Source organism: Anomaloglossus baeobatrachus, chromosome 3 (genome assembly GCF_048569485.1).
Source record: "Anomaloglossus baeobatrachus isolate aAnoBae1 chromosome 3, aAnoBae1.hap1, whole genome shotgun sequence".
Classification (NCBI taxonomy): domain Eukaryota; kingdom Metazoa; phylum Chordata; class Amphibia; order Anura; family Aromobatidae; genus Anomaloglossus; species Anomaloglossus baeobatrachus.
The window spans coordinates 96,121,292-96,143,771 of NC_134355.1; positions in this window are offsets into that span (position 1 = coordinate 96,121,292).

The window sequence follows — 22,480 nt, forward strand, 5'->3', positions numbered from 1 at the left end:
GTACGGCTATACGGCCGGCAGGTCACATAGACTCCCATTATATGCACTAATGGCCAGGGGATGAGGACGGTGTCTGCAGTATTTACTGACAGTTTTTCTGAGACTATGGCTATGATACTAGAAGCCTAGCAGTCCGGACATGTCTCTCACAATATGGGCACTGTTGAATCACTGATCCATGGCCCCCCTCAGTGTGAATAACTAACAGGCATCCCAGAGTCACGGCTCTGCAAGGACGTCAGTCCCAGACAGCCTAAGTGGGCTCGCTATCAGCGGCCTCGGTTTCTCAGGGTCCTAACAGAAGGGCTCGCTGTGTAATGAGGCGGAAGTAGCGGCTCAGGATTCTGATCCTGAGACCGCTCTCAATCTGGATACACCTGATTGTGACGCCATAGTAAATAATCTTATAGCGTCCATCTATAGAATGTGGGTTATTTCTCACAGCTCCTCCAGTGGAGGAGTCAGCTTCATGTATTTTTCTGGACCACTCTGCCTTCAGAGAGGCAGTCCAGGAACACCACGCTTATCCAGATATGCGCTTCCCCAAACGGCTTAGGATACATGTTATCCCTGTCCCCTGACTTGGTCAAGGACTGGACCCAATGTCCCGAGCGGCATCCTCCAATCTCTAGGCTTGTAGCTAGATCCATAGTTGCAGTGGGAGATGGAACTGCAAAATCAAAGATGCTGCTGACAGACAGATGGATCTCTGGTCGAAAGCCATCTATGAGGCTGTCGGCGTTGGCTCCGGCACAACGGGCCGTTCCGTCCCGTTCTGGATCTAAAAATGCTCAGCAAGCTCGTGGACACCAGGCGGTTCCGGATGGAATCCCTCCGCCATGTCATCGCCTCAAGGTCCCAAGGATATTTCCTAGCATCGTTAGGCATCAAGGATGCTTATCCACACGTGCCGATTGATCCAGAGCACTAGCGTTTCTACGCTTCGTTATAGGAAACGAACACCTTCTGTTCGTAGCTCTACCTTCCGGCTAGCGACAGTCCAACTGGTCTTCGCCAAGGTCAGGGCAGCAGTAGTCACAGTCCTGCACTCTCAGGGTCACTCTGTGGTCCCGTATTTAGACGATCTACTTGTCAAGGCACTCTCTTAGGAAACATGCCAACTCTGCCCGAACGTTGCGCTGGAGACTCTCTAGAGTTTTGGGTGGATCATCAACTTTTTAAAGTCAGATCCGACCCCGACCCTATCGATAACATATCTAGGCATAGAGTTTCTTACTCTCTCAGCGATAGTGAAGCTGCCGCTAGACAAACAGCATTCCTACGGGCTGCAAGCTCTTCTTTAAGAACCAGTCGCACACATTGAGACGCCTCATGCACTTCCTACGTAAGATGGTAGCAATGGAGGCAGTTCCTTTCGCGCAGTTTTACTGCGTCCACTACAATGGGACATTCTCCGCCAATGGGTCAAGGAGTCGACGTCCCTCAACAGAGTCGTCGTTCTTTCTCAGGCGGCCAAGGAATCTCTACGGTGGTGGCTTCTTCTCACCTCTTGGTCAAAAAGAAGGTCCTTTCTATCCCCGTCCTGGGCGATAGTTACGACAGACGCGAGTCTATCAGGGTGGGGAGCAGTTTTTCTCCACTACAGCGCTCAGGGTACGTGGACTCAGCAAGAGTCCACTCTTCAGATCAATGTTCTTGACACAGAGCAGTGTATCTTGCCCTACAAACCTTCCAACAGCAATTGGAAAGCAAGCACATCCGACTTCAGTCGGACAGCTCCACAGCGGTGGCATACATCAACCACCAAGGAAGAACGCGCAACCGGCAAGCCTTCCAGGAAGTCCGGCAGGTTTGATGTGGGTGGATGACACGGCATCCACCATATCCACAATTCACATCACAAGTGTGGAAACTAGGAAGCTGACTTTCTAAGTCGCTGAGGTGTGGCCGAAAGAGTATGGTCTCCTCACCCGGACGGGTTTCAGGAGATCTGGCGCCGCTGACAGAGGCCGGACGTCGATCTAATGGCGTCACGGCACAACAACAATGTGCCAGCTTCATGGCACGGTTTCACAATCATCGAGCTCTGGCGGCAAACGCCTTAGTTCAGCATTGGTCGCAGTTCCAGCTCCCTTAGGTGCCATCTCTGGCATTGTTGCCCAGAGTACTGCGCTAGATCAAGACCGACTGCGGCCGCGCCATCCTCGTCGCTACAAATTGGCCGAGGATGTTGTGGTACTCGGTTCTGTGGTGCCTCACGGTAGGCTAACCGGGGGCACTACCAGACCAATCAGACTGGCTGTCTCAAGGGCCATTCTTCCATTTGAATTCTACGGCTCTCAACCGGATGGTGTGGCATTGAGTCCTGGAACCTAGTGTCGTTAGGATTACCTCTGGACGTGGTTGCCACCATGAGACAGGCTAGCATACCAACGTCCGCCAAGATTGACCACAGGACGTGGAAGATGTTCTTATCTCGGTGCTCGGCGCAGGGTGTTTCTCCCTGGCCGGTTGCATCGTCTATGTTTCCTTCCTTCCTGCAATCTAGGTAGGAAAATGGGTTGTCGCTCAGTTCCCTTTAGGGACAAGTCTCAGCGCTATCTGTATTTTTTTTTCAGAAACGACGACTTCCTCAGGTACGCACGTTCCTACGGGGAGTTTGTCTTCTCAGCACTCCGTACAAGCGGCTGTTTGAGCCCTGAGATCTGAACAAGGTTCTAATTGCTCTCCAGATGCCGCCTTTCGAGCCTTTGAAGGATGTCTCCCTTCCCGTTTTTCACGGGAAGTGGCCTTCTACTAACGTTCTCGTCTCTTAGGAGAGTTTCCGAGCTAGCAACGCTCTTATACAAACTCTCTTCCTGGTCCTTCACCAGGACAGGGTAGTTCTGCGTCCGGTTCCGGAATTTCTCCCTAAGGTGGTATCCCATTTTCATATCAATCAGGATATCACCTCACCTTCTTTGTGTCCTCGTCCAGTCCATCAATTTCAGAAAGATTTGCATCTGTTGGTTCTGGTGAGAGCACTCAGGTTCTACTTCCCGCATGGCGCTCCTGCGCCACCCGGATGCACTCTTTGTCCTTGTCGCTGGTCGGCGTAAACAGTCGCAAGCTTCCAGATCCACCCTTGCTCGGGGGATCGAGGAACCAATTCTTGAAACCTACAGTTCTACTGGGCTTCTGGTTCTCTCAAGGCCGAACGCCCATTCTACCAGAGCCGTGGGTGCATCCTGGGCATTACGGCACCAGGCTGCGGCTCAGCAGGTGTGTCAGGCACCCACCTGGTCGAGTCTACTTACTTTTACCAAGCATTATCAGATGCATACCTACGCTTCGGCAGACGCCAGCCTAGGTAGATAAGTCATTCAGGCGGCGGTTGGCCACCTGTAGGAGAGGGCCGTTTGACGGCCCTATCATGAGGTATTCTTTTACCCACCCAGGGATTGCTTTTGGACATCCCAATTGTCTGGGTCTCCCAATGGAGCGACAAAGAAGAAGGGAATTTTGTTTACTTACCGTAAATTCCTTTTCTTCTAGCTCCAATTGGGAGACCCAGCACCCGCCCTGTTTTCTCGGGGTTTTTCTGTTTTTTCGGGTACACATGTTGTTCATGTGGTATGGTTCAGTTCTCCGATGTTTCCTCGGATTGAATTGGTCTTTAAACCAGTTATTGGCTTTCCTCCTTCTTGCTTTGGCACTAAAACTGGTGAGCCAGTGATCCCACTGGGGGTGTATAGCCAGAAGGGGAGGGGCCTTACACTTTTAAGTGTAATACTTTGTGTGGCCTCCAGAGGCAATAGCTATACACCCAATTGTCTGGGTCTCCCAATTGGAGCTAGAAGAAAAGGAATTTACGGTAAGTAAACAAAATTCCCTTCTTTACATACGATTAACGAGCGCAAAAGCGTAGTTATCGTATGATCGGTGTAGGGTCCGACATTTTCATAATGCCGCTGCTGCGATGGTACGATGTTGTTCCTCGTTCCAGCAGGCAGCACACATCGCTGTGTGTGAAGCCGCTGGAGCAAGGAACATCTTCTACCTGCGTCCCGGCCGGCTATGCGGAAGGAAGGAGGTGGGGGGGATGTTTACGTCCTGCTCATCTCCGCCCCTCCGCTTCTATTGGCTGCCTGCAGTGTGATGTCGCTATGACGCCGCGCAACCCGCCCCCTTAGTAAGGAGGCGGTTCGCCGGCCAGAGCGATGTCGCAGGGCAGGTGAGTGCATGTGAAGCTGCCGTAGCGATAATGTTCGCTACGGCAGCAATCACAAGATATCGTACCTGCGACGGGGGTGGGGACTATCGCAGCGTCGGTAACACATTGTTACCGATATCGCAACGTGCAAAGCCTGCCTTAAGATGCAAGTGGACAACTTATCTGCCAAATGACATTCGGAGAATGACCACAACATACGACGTGTTACAACAGGAGATTGCAATCTGGACAGCATAGGAGTAAACGCTATCACCGGCAACAAACCAAGGGGAAATTCAGGTGTATATATAGATGCAGGGAGTGGGGATAAGGATTTGCATCTGAACTGCCAAGATATCCACAGGGTCCAAAAGGAAAAGGGTTAACCCTAACAGGGAAGATACAAAGAACTCAATTCACACTAAGGAAGAAAAAATGGGCTGTCAAAGAGCAGTTTGTGCAGCCAAATGCAACGACTTTCTGCTGCCGAACACCACAGGGTTGTCTATCACCCGTGACACACCCGTGGCGGCGAGGGGAACGGCTCCAAAGGTAAAACATACTTCTTGAGCAGTGATCTGTTGAACATATTGTGGATTTTAAGAGCCTGAGGTAACTTCAGCCGAAACGCCACTGGGTTAATAACGACGATAACTTTATAGGGACCAATAAACCTAGGCCCCACCTTCCAGGACGGAACTTTCAACTTAATATTCGTGGTAGATAACCACACAATGTCATTCACATTAGGAGTGGATCTGGCAAGTGTCTTCTATCAGCCATACATTTGTATCTGTCCCCCATAAGCTTCAAAATACTCTGAACCCCTTGCCACAAAGAGACAAAATGCTCTTCATGAGGATCCCCCCAAAACTCCCCTACCACTAAAGGTACCAAACTGAATGAAAACCATATGCACCAAAAAATGGTCACTTGCCATTAGACTGGTGACGATTCTTTATAGCAAATTCAGGCAATGGTAAGTAAGATTTCCAATCCTCCCAGTTCTCGGAGACAAAACTCCTAAGGTAAGTTTCCAAATTTTGATTTATACATTCAGTCTGACCATTCAACTGAGGGTGGAAGCCAGAAGAGAAAGACAACTGCACCTCTAGATGAGCACAAAACGCTTTGCAAAGTTTGTAAACCTCCTGGGTTCCCCAATTTGAGACTACATCAGAAGAAACCCTGTGAAGTTTCACAATTTAATTGATGAACACCTGTGCCAGAGTCTTGGTATTCGGCAGTGCCAGTAACACGATGAAATGTACCATTTAACTAAACGTATCCGCAAGTATCAAAACCACCATTTTTCCCGTCACCACGACAGCGCCACTGCTTTGGTGGCGCTGTCGTGGCTCTGGAAAAAAACATTACCGGTAAGTAATTATGATTATTCCCTGCAAAGGTGGGTCAGTAATGAAATCCATAGATAAATACGTCCATGGTCTGCTAGGGATAGTCAAAGGTAGGAGAGATCCAGATAGACGAGTATGCATCACTTTGGAATTTACGCAAGTACTGCAATCAGACCACACAGTCAATCACATCCTGATGTAACCTTGGCCACCAAAAATGATAAGAATTTAGGTCTGATGTTGCCTTACTACCTGGATGACCAGTAAGTACGGTATTGTTATGTTCCCCAATTATTTTATAGTGCAAATTAGGTGGTACAAATAACCTTCCTGTAGGGCAAGAGGCTGGGGCATCCCCCTGAGCCTCTGACACCTCACCCTCCAGATCTGGGCACACAGCCGAGACGACCACCCTCCTTTTTTTTTTTTTCCTCAAAATAGGGACAGGGTTCTCATGATCAGTTCCACCGGGGACGGGCTCTCAGACGCAGATCGGGTAGTCCAGCTGGCGTCACTCATATCACAGGCAAGTTATGTGCTGTCTGAGCCCTTGGCATTCCAGCTGCTCTTTTTTGCTCTTTTCCAAGCAGCCAAGTGTTTAGGAATTGCTTCTCTTTTATTTTTATTCCTAATTCTTTCACCCATGCTGCTTTGTTTGGCCCAATGCATGGGCATAAATCCCCATTAAATACTTTGTAGACATCATTGGTTTTCCTTGTTAGAATGTTTAGGGGGTTGTTTAATAAATTCAATATAATAGACGGTTGTTTAAGTTTAATTTCTTTCGTTAAGTGTTGGTTTATATGGAGCCAGTTACTGTATACTTTGTGTGGGAGGTTGAATTTGGTTTTGATCTTGCCAAAGGTTATTGGTATGTCGTCTATTATGATATCCAACAAGTTTACAACATCATGCTTTTTCCACCTTCATAGATTTATCTTGGTCATGATAAGTTCTAGGGGTTCTAAGGAGAATTTTTACAAGACAAAAAGTAATTGGGGTCAATGGAAAAAATTATATCAGAGAATATACCCCATATGTAAAAAAATTCTTTCTTTTCTAATCTTAACCCCTTCACGACCGGCTGATTTTGCGCTTTGCGTTTTTTTCTTCGCCATTCTTCTTCCGAGACGTAAATTTTTATTTTTCAGTCAATATGGTCATGTCAGGGCTCGTTTTTTGCGGAAGAGGCTGTACTTTTAAATGAAACAATGAGTTTTACCATCTAGTGTACTGGAAAATGGCAAAAAAAAGTCCAAATACGGCAAATTGCAAAAAAGGTGTGATTGCATTATTGTTTTTGAGATTTTATTTACTGTGTTCCCTATATGGTAAAACTGATGTGTCTGTGTGATGCTCGAGGTTGGTGCGAGTTCGTAGACACCAAACATTTATAGGTTTACTTTTATCTAAGGGGTTAAAAAAAAATCATAGAGGTTTGTCTGAAAAAAGTGGCATACGTTTTGCGCCATTTTCTGTGACCCATAGCGTTCTCATTTTTGGAGATCTATAGCTCAATGACAGCTTTTTTTTTTTGCGTCTTGAGCTGACGCTTTTTTTTTTTTCTTTTAAAACATATTTTATTTGATGTCAGCAAGCAGATATCATCAACAAGAGAACATGTTGTTACATTCCATAAAATGTCTCCGGATTGTACAATGCTTCTGTTACATCATTTTCTTTTTCATTGTCACAACAATTTCAACTCCATAGAATTATCTTAACAATAATTATCTTTAACTTCACAACCTAACCTATTTGTTCCCTTCAGTCGGTCCTTTGGATGCTCCCTATCTTCAGTGTCCCTAGTGTCCCTGCAATGTCTTCCACACAATACCAAGACGTGTGTTCAAATGCTTTAATTAACTGGGTGATTTCCGTTTGTGTGAAGCTTTGCTCAATAAATGTTCTCCACTTTTTGAAGAATCTTTTAGTGGACTTCTTATGTTTCTCCGAATCCAGTTTGTCGTACATCATTATTGTTTTTAGGGTATCAACTATTTCTGTATTTCTCGGAGTCTGTCCTATCAGCCGATTCCTAACTAGGCATTTCTTAACCAGAAGCAATACTACGTGTATTACACCTGGAATGTGAGCACTTGCTCTGTCAGTTTCCGTAGGGGCTTCTATACAGTGAAACAAACAGGCCTGAGGGGTGACGGGTATAACTACTTTCCAAATTCTCGCTTCCTCCCATACCCCCCCCTCACTCGTGGGCATTCCCATATGCAGTGAAACAGTTTTGCCTTATGGAGTCCATATTTAGGGCAATGGTCCAAGAAATGCACTGGTGAGCTGCTATGTGGTATGTTAAAGAAATCACAGAAAAAACGATCAAAGGGGAGTAAACCGAAAATATAAATCACAGAAAAAATACTCCTAAAATTTGTCCTACCAAATAATACATATAGTTCAAGTTTCTGTATTTGAGAGATATATGCCAAATCTATCTATAAATTTACATTTTATATAAGTCTCTTTTTCAATGAATGGTTAATTATTGGATCTTGATGATAATAATTGTGTATTAAAAATGTTTTTGCAATGAATGTTAAAAAATTGATGTATCATCATTTGTAAAGTTGACTGGTGGAGCGATATAAGCCTTTCCCACCATTTGCTAGGATATACCGCTGGCTGGTCCACTAGACTGTATTTTTTATTGTACTTTAGACCCTTAGGGTATTTTATATTTTTTTGAACACCCCTTCCCTCTCACTTCAGGTTTCAATATATTGATATTCAATAAAAATTTAACGAAAAAAAATTTAAGAGTATTTTTTCTGTGATTTATATTTGTGGTATATTAAAGGCGTAAATTGCGTTGTGTACTAGCTTAAATTGCATCTCCCTCCATTGTTCATTTATCATTACTTTCTTAACAGATTCCAACCCCCTTATAATTTTATCATAGATGTCCGGATCGCCCAGAGCAGTCTCCCAGGTTTTAAATATTTGCTCTTTCCAGGGGCCCTGTACTTGATCTCTCAATCGTTGGTATATGATCGAAAGGGATTCATATTCCGCTCCCTGACCAATCAATACATCAAAACTCCCCTTCTTTTCAGCCTTCCCAACCTCTTTTACCACTGATGTGTAATGTCTTGTTATTTGTAAATATTGTAGGTAATGGTGATTTTCCATGTTAAATTTTTTTGATACCTCCGCCCAGCTCAGAACTCTCCCCTCCTCAGTTTTCAGTAAATCACCCAACCTCCGTACCCCCCTCTGCTTCCATTCTTGAAATAATTTGTTTTGAGACGCTTGAATAAAATTTGGATCTTCCCACAGCGGGGTAAATTTTGAAAGACAATAAGGGAGTCTATACAGTTTTCTCGGTGCTCTCCAGGCCCCCACCGTGTCCTTTATTAAACAGCTCTGTTTCACGTATGTTGGTAGCGGTATTACATATGAAGCTAGATAAAATACCAAGTTAAAAGGGCTTGTTAGCTCCCTCCCTAGCTGAACATTAGAAAAGAAGGTTGTCCCATTAATCCAGTCTTTTATATGTCTGGAGCTGACGCTGATGAAGCATGGAGTGGCACAGGCAGCACAAAAATTGTGCTGATGTAAAGTAGACATGGCTCAAGGCATACAGAACAGAGCTCCAGTCATTATTGGCTGAGAATGTGTCTCTAAGGCCCTGTGCGCACTAGACTTTTTTTGCAGCGTTTTTTACCGCGTTTTTGTGCAGAAAACGCTGTGACATTGCTTCCCCAGCAATGTCTGTGGGTTTTCAGAAGTGCTGTCCACACAAAACGTTTTTTTGTAGCTACGTTTTTGTGGTGACCACAAAAACGCAGCATGTGAATTATTTTTGCGTTTTTCACTGCGTTTTCTACCCATTGAGTTCAATGAGATGTTCAAAAACGCAATGAAAAACGCAAATTGCAAATATAGCTGCGTTTCTATGACTAAAACGCAGCTATAAACGCAAGGGGTGGGTAGTACAGTGACGTGTACAGGAAGAGGATTCCTTCTTTTGGTAAACACAGAAGTGTGAATCCTCAGGTACCGCCACCGCTGCTTTCACCTCCTGCCCGACGCCATGTCCGCTCCCGTCCTGCACTATGTCCAGAAAGGGAGGTGGAAGCAGCTGTGAAATCAAAGTGAACAGTAGAAAAAAAGTCATACTCGCCTGTCTGCAGACTCCCAGTGACATGTCCGCTCCCAGCTCCTCTTCCCGCTACCGCCACCCCCGCTCCAGCTGTGTGCTCCCGGGCACGTCCGATAGCTGCAGGACCTGGCGGTGATCACTTGATGTGGTCACCTGACACATCAGCTGATCGTAAGTAAGTCTCGCGGTGACGCCGGCTTTTTACCGCCCGGCCGGTTTACTATCAGCTGATGCCGTCAGGAAATTTCATCAGCTGATTACCGCCGGGTCCTGCAGCGATCGGATGGGAGTCAGCACGGACGTGTGTTTTTGGGTTTTTTTGGGTTTTTTTTTGCACTGATGCATCAGCTGATTGTTTGAAAGCCGTTTATACAATCAGCTGATGTGTCATGTGATTCACATCCTTGAACCTGACACATCATATAATCGCTTTGCCTTCCAGCAAACCGATCAGATGATATTGGATCCGGATTGGACGGCACGGGACTCTTGACCCAGGATTACTGCGGAGGAGGGGGGGGGGTTTATTTCAATAAAGATGGAGTCACTAATTGTGTTGTGTTTTATTTCTAACTAGCTGTACTACCCGGGTTAATAACTGTTAACAAAATAGAATGTATTAACAAAAATTTATTCTGCACACAAAAACCACAAAACAAATAGATAGAAATGTAATTATTAAAAGGCAAAAACTAAGCTAATAGAAGCATTTCCCCGTCTGTCTCCCCGTCTCTTTGTCTGTGTCTTTTCCTGTCTGTCTCTTTCCCTGTCTGCCTGTTTCTGTCTGTCTCTTTCCTTGTCTGACTCTATTTCTCTGTCTCTTTCCCCGTCTGTCTCTATCAAGGTCTGTGTGTTTCCCCATCTATCTTTGTCTGTCTCACTGGCTTTCTCCTCCTTCCATGTCTGCCTGTCTCTGTCTCTATGTTTGTCTGTCTCTTTTCCCCGTCTGTCTCTTTTCCCCGTCTGTCTGTCTCTCTCCCCGTCTGTCTGTCTCTCTCCCCGTCTGTCTCTTTGTCTCTCTGTTTTGCTAATATTTTTAACACTAAGGTTCAGATACAGCTTTAAAGAAGGCAAATAAGTAATTTTATTATAAAGGTTAAAATGAAATACAAACTTAAAGGAAAAATATGATATTGCGTACACTTTTGTATAATCAACATACAAAGGTTAAGTACAGTTAAATATACTTACAATCACCAAGGAGCTTTGGACACCATCTGCCTGGAACATTTAAGAATCAGAAGCACACCAAGGACAGAGAACTCCTGGAAAACCCCAACACTGACCGGACGTCTCGGTACAGGTAACACGAGCTTCTGTCCTTGCTATACTTATCTGATCTTAAATAGAGGTTTGTACAATAATTACAAGCCTTAAAGTTAATGTGTTGTAGTCTTATTGATCCATGCCCTTTGATGGCCAGTCATTGGGCATAGATGAATCAGAGATACACCACACATCAGACAGTGGGGTAATAGACCCACAGACATTCAAATCTCCCAAGAACACACATCAGGTATTTGAGCTAGGTAAATGGATATATTATCTATCTGTGTATATAGCAAACACCTAAAACATCAGATTGTTGAACTAAAGTAAATCATAGTTTCAATTTCAATGGATAGCAAACACACAAAACCATCAGATATTATTTGATGTAAGTAAATCATAAGGTTTCTGTTACAATGGTATATTGTCTGTCTGTATATTCAAGACAAACACACAGAAATCCTTGAGTATATACAAGATTTTGTAACCATGTACACTTTGTCTGTCTGGTTAATCAATATGTTATAGTTTAACATAATGTATAGACTCAAAAAAATAGCCATTTTTATATTTGCAATACATTCCACCCTTGGCTATTTTTAGCCATAGATTATTTATACAAGGTACCATATCCTAAGGGCATGGATTTAGCAGATGATTGACATAAGGAAAGTGTACACTGTATACAACAACACAAAGCAATGCATGCACAAATTATAGCAAATATTACTCCTAATATATAACGAATATATCCAAAATCAGGTAACCAAGAAAATAGCCAATCCCACCATTTACCATCATCTTGTCTAATGTGATTAATATCAACATATAATTGATCTATTTGGGATTGAAGATCTTTACTGTGATCAGATAGGTTAAAGCAACACATACCTTCAAATTCTTGACATCCATGATTATGGGCTAACAGTAGATAATCTATTGTTGCTCTATTTTGCAAAATAGCCTTTCGATAACTTTGTATATCTAGTAGAATGTCTTCCAGGGCTCTACTCGTGGTATTTATAAATTTAGCCACTAGACAAGACAATCGGCCTACTGTTTTAGCAGCATATGCTGCTACAGCCGGTGTCCCTACAATTATTATGGATAATCCTAGGATTTCTGATTCAGTTAACAGATTGACATCATAATTACAATCTTCAGGTAAACTTGAAAAGTCTCGTTTTATACGGGGAATTTTATGAGCTGGGAATAAGGGATACATCATTAAAGCTAACCTAGAAATAGCACATGGCCCACCAGTCATGTTAGCTGGAATGTAATTAAAGGTGATATTTCCACAGGAAAACATCCACCCTTTAGGCAATTTTACATGTTTTGTATATGATGGAGAGGTCACTATATTGTTACATTTCATATCTTTTCCTGCCGTTATACTTTTACAATTCTTATCTGAACGAGAGCCACAAATAATAGCAATCTCTCCATCCCCTATCTGTTTTTGTATTTTTAATTGTTGACATTTCCCTATTTTGTTTTTATCACAAGTCATTTGATAACATAAATCAGCTGGTGTAACACTTTGAGTCTTTAGGGTAATCATCTCTTCCGTTAGAGAAAGTTCTCCAGTGCAATCCACACAAGCATAATACGGATTGTATGTGAAATTTTTGGTCACATCTCCTTCTTCTATGTCCTTATCTTGAGTCGATATCCCGATCAGCTTTGTCCATAATTGTAAAGGGGTTGGTACTGCCACCATGCAAGTTTCTAATATATTGGTAGCAGTAGCAGTCTTTGTCATACAAAAATGGCTCGTGTTCATTAGCTGAGCCAGGTAAACCCATAGATTCTGTTTGGTTTCCCATAAGGCCACATTTTCCATGGTTGGTGTTTCTGTTTTCGGTCTGAAGATTGCTTGGCTACTGACGGATGTGGAGAGAACCATGGACATGGCGGCGCCGATGATGCAACATTTCCAGATTTTGATCTGATGGGACAAAAATACACATATTATTCTCTGAGATAACATCTGTCAGTTGGGACATGTTCCCACTTGTCTTGTCCGGGTTTCATAACTATCAACACATTGTCTGCCCCTTGAGCAATGACTTCAGCAGGTTCTGGAGGACCTTTTTCCCCCAATTGTTTCACCCAAATTTTTGCACCATTATTGATAGGATGTGAGGATCCAAAACATTCATCTTCTCTGACTGCAACAACTGTAGGGGCCCTTCCTCTGACTACCTGCATTTTAGAAATAGACAGTACCAGCAACTGAGCGATCCTATCTCCCTTCTGAATTAGCATGTCATTGTCTCCATTATTCATTAAAAGGACCTTAATTTCTCCCTGATAATCCTGATCTATCACTCCTCCCATAACCTGAACTCCTTTTAAAGCCAAACTTGATCTTGGGGCTATGAGACCAAAATGCTCAGATGGCATTTGCAAGCCTATAGCAGTCCTGACTGTCTTTACAACTCCTTTTTCTAATGGAAATTCCTCATGGGAGTATAGGTCTAATCCTGCTGCTTGTGGATTAGCTCTATATGGTCCTAGAGCTCCTGATTCCAGTTCCCAATAGACTACTGTCTGTTCTGAGGGCATGGCCTTTAAAGGCAAGATCTGTAGATTTGGGGTAATCATTCGCATTAGTGGGGTTTCTTGTTCTCCAATTGGTCGGTTATTAAGGATATGGAGAGCCTCATTCAAGTTTTTTCTCCACCCTTTATAGGTTCCACTGCCTAGTTTCTTTAATTGTTCTTTCAATAATCCATTCATCCGTTCAACCAAACCGGCGGCCTGCGGATAATATGGAATATGAAAGATCCACTCAATATTATGTTCTGAGCAAAATCCTGAGACTTTCCTGTTTTTAAAATGACTTCCATTGTCACTTTGAATCTGTATTGGGATACCATAGTATAATATCATTGTTTCCAAAGTCTTAATAGTACTGTTGGCATTGGCCATTTTACAGGGACAAACCAGCACATACCCAGAATACGTATCCACAGCCGTGCATACGTATACACATCCTCCGTCTTGTGGAAGAGGGCCAATGTAGTCCATTTGCCAGATTTGCCCGGGAAGCTTTCCTCGAGCTATCTGGCCTCTCACCACATGAGGGATTGGTCTCTGTTGTGAATGTTGACATACTGGACACTTTAGGATGGTTTCCTTTATCAAATCTAACCTGATGGGCACCCCTCTGGTCTGTGCCCATTGATAAGTAGCTTTTTCTCCCAGATGTCCACATTTCTGGTGTGCCCACTGAGTCAATCCAAGCAGCCCCTCAGTGGTATCAGTCTTTTCAGTGGATTCAGCAACTGATATTTTGGAATGTTCATCTGCTACGGAGTTGAAGAGTCTTTCCAGGGTATCTGAAGCACAATGAGCATCAACATGAAACACAGTCACTTTAATACTTTGTACAATTTCCCAGATGTCTTGCCACAATTCTTTTCCCCATACTTCTTTGCTATATATTCTCCAATCATTTTGAGCCCAAGTTGGTAACCATGTGGTCAATCCATTTGATACTGACCAAGAGTCAGTATACAGATGACATTCACTCAATGACTCTTGCCTTAAAACACTGTAAATTGCATACAGTTCTGCATATTGACTACTCCTTCCTTCTCCAGTTGTCACCAGCATCCTGTTACTCAAAGGTTGATACCCTACTGCCTTCCACACCCGGTTATTACCTTGGTATTTAGCTGATCCATCTGTAAACCATGCATGTTTTCTCTGTTCAGGACTCAATTGTTCAAAGGGGACCCCCCATTTTACCGGTGATACTTGAATTGACTTCTTTGTCTCCTGCGACTGAAGTCCTGTAGGGACTTTGCTTACCTTCTCATGTAATGTTGAGATCCCACTAACTCCCGGCTTTGCTCTGTCCTGAATGTACCATTTCCACTTTATTACTGATGATTCCTGGGCATGTCCTATGCGGTGAGTTTTTGGGGAACTACATACCCACTGCATAATTGGAATCTCTGGCCTGATCGTTACCTCATGTCCTACTGTTAACTGTTCTGTGTCAATTAATGCCCAGTAACATGCCAATAGCTGGCATTCAAAGGGGGTGTAACGCTGGGCTGCATCAGGCAATTTTTTATTCCAGAAACCCAAAGGTACTTTCTTTCTTCCCTGCTTTTGCCACAGACTCCAATTAGCATACATTTCTTGCACTGACACATTTAGTTCCATAGGTTCATCATCCAACACTGGCCACAAGTCCAGTGCCTTTTGCACTGCTTCTTGTGCCCTTTCAAATGCCATCTGTTGCTCCGTTCCCCATTCAAATTGATATTTCTTACGTGTAACTTTGTAAAGGGGTGTGAGAATCTGGCCAAGGTGTGGGATATGTTGCCTCCAAAATCCAAAGAGTCCTATAAACTGTTGTGTTTGTGTCTTGTCTTTAGGAATCGCAAAGTCAAGAATTTTTTGTCTAGCTTTTGGTGTAATTTCTCTATGTCCCTTGTTCCATTGGATACCAAGGAACTTCACTGTTTGTGCAGATCCCTGCAACTTGTTAGGATTAATCTCCCAGCCTTTACTTTTCATGTGTTCACAGAGTGCATCTAACTGATGTGCTACCTCTGCTTCAGTCTCCCCCTGTACCATGATGTCATCAATGTAATGGGATATTTGCATGTGTGATGGAAGGACAAAATCATCTAAATGTTCAGCTACCACCCGATGACAAATGGTGGGACTATGCAACCAACCCTGAGGAAGGCGTGTAAAGGTATATTGTCTTCCCTTCCAGGTAAAAGCAAATTGATCCCAGTATTGCTTTGCAATTGGAATGGTGAAAAATGCATTAGCTAAATCCAAAACACCATACCAGGTTCCTTTGTGTTTCTGTATTTGTTCAATTAGAGTGATGGTGTCAGGTACTGCAGCTGTGAGGGGAGGTGTGTGTTTGTTCAATTCCCTGTAATCCACAGTCATTCTCCATGAGCCATCACTCTTTTTCACTGGCCACACAGGATTGTTCCATTCAGTAGTTGTAGGCACAAGCACACCAGTCTCTAACAAATTCTGAATTGTTTCACTGATCTCCTGATCACCCCCCGGGATCCTATATTGTTTCATGCTGACAATTTTTGAACTTGGAGGAATCTCTATTGGAGGCATTTTTATTTTTCCCACCATCACTGGAGCCATTTCAATAAAAGGCTTCACTGATAGTTGAGAAGATTGAGCCATTACTAAGGGAGGCACTCCAAATTGGTATTTACCATCTGGTAGTTGCAGGGTCATTCCCTTCAATATATCAATGCCAATTATATACTCTGGAATAGGAACAATCATTACCGGGTACATTGCAGCAGGAAGATTTCCAACTTTCAATGATATTTTTGTCTGCACCGCCTCAATTTGCTTTCCTCCTAATCCTGTAATTATTACCTTACGCCCACTGAATTGTTTTGGATTTCCATAAATCAAACTGGCCTCCGCCCCTGTATCTACCAAAGCTTTAACATGTTGCCTGTTTTTATGTTTCCAGTTAATCAACAAATCTACGTGAGGGCGTCTATCCATTTGTGGGGCGTGGCCAGCTAGTCAATTACTCTTATCTTTTTCCCCCCATCCATCTTCCATTTCAGATGAAGACATCTGGGTGGAAGAAGATGATAACCCTTTCTGCTGGGCTTTGAATTCCTGTACCAAAGATTTGACTTCAGCATACAGGTCCTCAAACCCCGGTGCGGTTGGCTTTGCTGGTGACGAGGAGAAAGTGGGCCCTCTTTCTCCCCGTGTCCTGCTGCGCCCCCGCTGTGGAGATTCAGAATCTTTCACTGTAACCTTTTTATTATTTGAAACCCCTGACTTTTTATTAAGTCCTCTCTTTTGATACAATTTCCACATCTCGTCAGTACCAATCCCGTCTATTTTCTCCCTGGGGACACCATCCTTTATCAGGGCCATAAACATATCTCTCCTGGTAACACGGGATCTAGGGTTGTTACTACTTTTGATGTCATCATGCTGTTCTTCAGAAGGAAAATTACCTTTCTGTTTGGGACCCCATTCTCCCAAATCCCCTAATTGTCGTATCGCCTCCAATGTATTGGAGATGGTTTTTCCAGTCTGATTTATCATTAATGTCATCATGATATGTTTATAAGCTGGAGGGGCATTTCTAATGATACGATTTCTAATAGATACACTTACAATAACTTGCATGTAATCATCATATGTACTTGCTGAAATAGCATTTTTCATAACCTCCTCCTTCAATCTCAGAGTGCAATCTTTTAATGTAAACCATGGTTTTTCATTGGGTGGCCAGTCCACCTCAGATGGGTATTTATGCTGCAATGCCATAGCCACAACATCCAACATACTACACACCACATGTGGTTGCTGAATTTTTAAGGTACGAAATGCCTCCTTCACTACAGGCTCATGGCTGAGTTGAACAAACTTTGGGCCATCCACAGCATCCACTTGTACTCCATGAGCCCCCATCTCCCACAATCTGACTGCCCAAGCTATCAAAGGTTCATTTGGCCTTTGTGAAAAACGATCATGAAGGTCATTAAGCTCCTGTTGACTGTAATCCTCTACCACATTCTTGTTCTGTTTACCTGTAGCTGTTTCCACAACTCGTCTACGGTATATAGGATGAGCCTTTACAGAGTTAAAAGGAGGATCAATTTCCTTCTCCCCACTGAAATGTTCATCCTCCTGTTCTGAGTCGGTGACGTTTTCAGAATCAGTTGAGTTCCATACGTCACCATCCCATTGATCTGGATTCCACTCTATCCCTGCTTTAGCTATAGACAAAGCTACTTTCTTTTTATTCACTTTTCCTCTCCTCTTTTTGTATTTATACTGTGCTACACGTACAGCTGCCTTTTCTGCAACATGCTGATATCCATCACACTTGTCCATTAATAACTTATTCTGACACTGTGCTATAACCAATGCATTCTGGACCTCACACAACTGTCTTTCCAATTCCTCAACTTTTGTTACCATACGTATCTTTTCCTCATGCTGTTTTCTATATGCAGACAACAGGATCCATCCACGCCTACCAACAGCGCCCAATTCTTTACCTTTCTCCACTTTCACTTTCTGCAAGCATTCAACCACATCTACAGGTTCAGCATCCTTCAGACATTTTTCCCATGATTCACTCAAACCAACACTGTGCGACCACTTGGTTGCCAAAATATCATAGGGAGTCTGTTCCCAACCTGGAATCTCAATGGATTCACTCACAACCACTTTTTTCTTAAAAAGAGGCATATTTTACGCAATATCACAATATCACACTAACAAAAATACTCAAAGCCTTCTGCGTATATCCTGCCGACTACGCCAAATGTTTTGCTAATATTTTTAACACTAAGGTTCAGATACAGCTTTAAAGAAGGCAAATAAGTAATTTTATTATAAAGGTTAAAATGAAATACAAACTTAAAGGAAAAATATGATATTGCGTACACTTTTGTATAATCAACATACAAAGGTTAAGTACAGTTAAATATACTTACAATCACCAAGGAGCTTTGGACACCATCTGCCTGGAACATTTAAGAATCAGAAGCACACCAAGGACAGAGAACTCCTGGAAAACCCCAACACTGACCGGACGTCTCGGTACAGGTAACACGAGCTTCTGTCCTTGCTATACTTATCTGATCTTAAATAGAGGTTTGTACAATAATTACAAGCCTTAAAGTTAATGTGTTGTAGTCTTATTGATCCATGCCCTTTGATGGCCAGTCATTGGGCATAGATGAATCAGAGATACACCACACATCAGACAGTGGGGTAATAGACCCACAGACATTCAAATCTCCCAAGAACACACATCAGGTATTTGAGCTAGGTAAATGGATATATTATCTATCTGTGTATATAGCAAACACCTAAAACATCAGATTGTTGAACTAAAGTAAATCATAGTTTCAATTTCAATGGATAGCAAACACACAAAACCATCAGATATTATTTGATGTAAGTAAATCATAAGGTTTCTGTTACAATGGTATATTGTCTGTCTGTATATTCAAGACAAACACACAGAAATCCTTGAGTATATACAAGATTTTGTAACCATGTACACTTTGTCTGTCTGGTTAATCAATATGTTATAGTTTAACATAATGTATAGACTCAAAAAAATAGCCATTTTTATATTTGCAATACACTCTCTCTCCATCCGTCTCCCCACCGACATCTTATTACCTCACATATAAGCTTCTTATACAATGTCTTTTGTTCCCATAGCAACCAATCACAGCTCCTACTAATAACCTGTAGTTCCAGGCTCCATTTACTTTAATGGAGGCATGTTTTTGGAGAGTAACTGTAAAGCGCAGGGTTAAATTTTCCTGTCAAAACATAGTCTACGATGTTCCCTGGGTCACAGGAGGTGTCTGTGCAAAATTTCGTGATTGTAAATACGACGGTGCGGATACACTTTTCGTTTCACTCTTTCCCCATTATGTAGATAGGGGCAAAATTGATTGGTAAATTGGAACGCGCGGGGTTAAAATTTCGCCTCACAACATAGCCTATGATGCTCTCGGGGTCCAGACATGTGAGTGTGCAAAATTTTGTGGCTGTAGCTCCGACGGTGCAGATGCCAATCCCGGACACACACACACACACACACACACACACACACACACACACACACACACACACACACACACACACACACACACACACACTCACTCAGCTTTATATTTTATATATATATTAGATAAAAAAAAACACAACACACAGAAAATTATTTTTATCTTTACTAGAAATTCATGGTGGCCACGTCTAATATTGGCGTGACACCATGAATTTCGGGCTTAGGGCCAGCTGATAATACAGCTAGACCTAACCCCAATATTACCCAGCGAGCCACCCGGCATCAGGGCAGCTGGAAGAGTTGGATACAGCGCCAGAAGATGGCGCTTCTATGAAAGCGCCATTTTCTGGGGTGGCTGCGGACTGCAATTTGCAGTGGGGGTGCCCAGAAAGCATGGGCACCTTGCAGCGTGAAAAAAACGCCTAGTGCGCACATAGCCTAAGGGTGGTTTCACTACTGTCTGCAAGTGCTGTACTTAAATTTACTGATCTGCGCTCTTTCTCTGCCAAAGCCTCTTTCAATTGCCGTTGGTGGAGGGGCACCATATACACTTGTGATGACCCTTCATTATTATCCCTGGCCACCCTTTCCTTCTGTACTTGGGAGGGTGAGTGTCCCTCTGAAAAGAAGTCCACCTTTACCCTGGCATAACATATCAATGACGTGTGTGGATTCAATCCCTTGAGTCTGTGCTCTGTGGTCGGCTTCTCTGTCCGCCAGACCACAGCAGACACATCTTTTCTCGGTTTTAGTTTCTCTTAGGCTGGTTTCACATCAGTGTTTTTTTGCCGGTCGGGAAAAAACGCAAACTGCATGTCACCGGATCCTGTTGAATTGGAGTTGAACGCATGCAAATGCAAGTGTTGTTTACAGAATCCTGTGACTTGCAGTTTGAGTCGTGTGGTCGGGAATGAGCTGAATGGGGCTCGATGAGCATTAAAGTCGTGATCGGGAGTGAGATGAATCTGCCATGACAGCGTGGATGCAGCTCTGGACGAATGTGAGTGTGTGAGTGAGTGAGACTGAGTGAGTGAGTGTCACTGACTCATTCACTTAGTCTCACCCACTCACTGATAACCGGCACGGCGCTGCACGGCTGTCACACTGCTCTGGCGGCTTCTCCTGATTTGAAAATGCCGGCCACCCATTATTCAATCTTGTATTCACTGCTTTCCCCGCCCATCGGCGCCTATGATTGGTTGCAGTCAGACATGACCCCACGCTGAGTGACAGCTGTCTCACTGCAACCAATCACAGCCGCCAGTGGGCGGGTCTATATCTTGCAGTAAAATAAATAAATAATTTAAAAAAAATGGCGTGAGGTCCCCCCCAATTTTGATACCAGCCAAGATAAAGTCACACGGCTGAAGAATGGTATTCTCAGGATGGGGAGCTCCACGTTATGGGGAGCCCCCCAGCCTAACAATATCAGCCAGCAGCCGCCCGGAATTGCCGCATCCATTAGATGCGACAGTCCCGGGACTCTACCCGGCTCATCCCGAATTGCCCTGGTGTGGTGGCAATCGGGGTACTAAGGGGTTAATCATGGCAGGCGTCTATGAGACACCCCCCAATGATTAACCTGTAAGTGAAAGTAAATAAAAACATACACCCGAAAAAATAAAAGACAAAAAAACTCCCTCTTTCACCATTTTATTAAAATCCCCAAACACCCCTCCAGGTACGACGTAATTCACAGAGGTCCCACGACGATTTCAGCTCTGCTACATGAAGCTGACATGAGCGACACTAGAACACCGACGCGCCTGGAAGCTTCACGCAGCAACTGAAGGGAGTCACGCTGTCAGCGGGGACGTCACTGAGGTAATGCCTGCATGTGCAGTGATGATGGGGGCTATAGTGCCGGTGTTTGTGCGGTGATGATGCGTGCGGTGAATGTGAGTGTGGGAGTGAGTGTGTGTGAGAGAGAGAGTGAGTGAGATTGATATTCAGGCCATGTTCTGTACAGAAAACAGGATCCTTCCTGCAGCATACAACCGCAACTGTTAAATCCGGATCCGGCGCCCATTGAAATATATTGCAGGTACGGCCACAATGTGAAGGATCCGGTAAATTTCGGTATTTTAATTTGATCCAAAAACGCAACATGTTGCATTTTTTGATCAAGATAAAATACCACAAATTACCGGATCCGGACCGTACCGCACGCAACCGCATGCAAACGTATCTTACCGCAAGTCAATTGAAAATGCATTGAGCACACAACGGATCCGGTAAGATGCGTTTTGCTTTTTTTTTCCGACCGGCAAAAAAACGATGATGTGAAACCAGCCTTATCCTTGCTTTATTTCTGTTTGGGAAACAGGTGTCTTCATTTACTCGTTTGTCTGCCCAATCACCTCTCAGGTGCACTTTAAATTATTTCCCCCTGCTAGTGATATTCTCATTTTGATGTTTCGACATATTGCTGTTTGCTTATGCCAGTCTGTGGAAGATCAGTTAGGGATACGACTTTTTGCTGTTTATCTTCTTTACTCTGCTCTCCTTTCTCGTGTTTGGTGTTAGAAAGTAGGCAGCATATTATTTAGCAATACTATGTATTTTGTTCTGTGTCTTCCACATTCTGGGATCACTTTCTACTTCAGCACACCTTCCCTCCAATTGCTAATTTTCACTCTGATCTGCAATCCAGTTATTTTGGAGGAATGTAAAGCTCACAACAGCCGATCAGGCAGAATAGGTCCGAGTTGCCATTGTTTAGTCTGTTGTCTGTTATTCTAACTCATACAGGAACCACTAGTGACTTTGGGATTGGCATCTCTTATCTGTACAGGAACTGGCAGGGTCAGTTGCAGTTTTTAGTGTGTTAACTATATCCAGTGTGATTTGCTATATGACCATTATATTTAACTTAGCTGCAGCCATCTCTGCCACCATGGTATGACAGGGCGCATTTTAGATGACCTAATGTCCTGGTCCTTCTCGTCATCCCCGATTGCAAAAGACACCAACGGCTCCTCTCTTAACTCGGGGCACTTTCT